This window comes from Penaeus monodon, chromosome 30 (assembly GCF_015228065.2).
Source record: "Penaeus monodon isolate SGIC_2016 chromosome 30, NSTDA_Pmon_1, whole genome shotgun sequence".
NCBI classification, from domain to species: Eukaryota; Metazoa; Arthropoda; class Malacostraca; order Decapoda; family Penaeidae; genus Penaeus; species Penaeus monodon.
This window is the reverse complement of record NC_051415.1, coordinates 35798925-35799334: the sequence shown is the minus strand read 5'-3', so window position 1 is coordinate 35799334 and position 410 is coordinate 35798925. Positions and strand designations below refer to the sequence as shown.

At 36.8% G+C, this 410-nt stretch overlaps 1 non-coding gene across 1 annotated transcript; it reads left to right on the top strand.

The window, feature by feature from the left end:
• The first annotated feature begins 53 nt into the window (after positions 1-53).
• On the top strand, positions 54-125 carry Trnag-ucc. The gene has a single exon. It is a non-coding gene; the product is annotated as a tRNA-Gly (tRNA).
• Positions 126-410: the final 285 nt, after the last annotated feature.

Here is a 410-nt window from a genome sequence, read left to right as displayed (position 1 = left end):
TTGAAATGAATAAAGGACGGTTCAAATACCCATTTAGAATTGCAAATTGCGAAGCGATGGTGGTATAGTGGTTAGCATAGCTGCCTTCCAAGCAGTTGACCCGGGTTCGATTCCCGGCCATCGCACAGTTTACTTCAGTTTATTAGTAGTTTATCTTCTTCAGTCTTTTTTAATATTTGGTGCTCTTTTGATTTTGTATACTTATTTTTAGCTAATACCACTGCAATGACAAAGTTCGGCAAATCTAACCCCAAGCATCTAGTTTAGTGACCACTAATCTTGGATACATAACAAGGCAATATGATTAGTTTTACGAGTCAGGATTGCAGTTTAAGTCCAAGAATTCTAGAAACCACCTTTTAAACTGGAGGCCATTTCAAAGATAAGATTAAAATAGATCCGGTCTAATA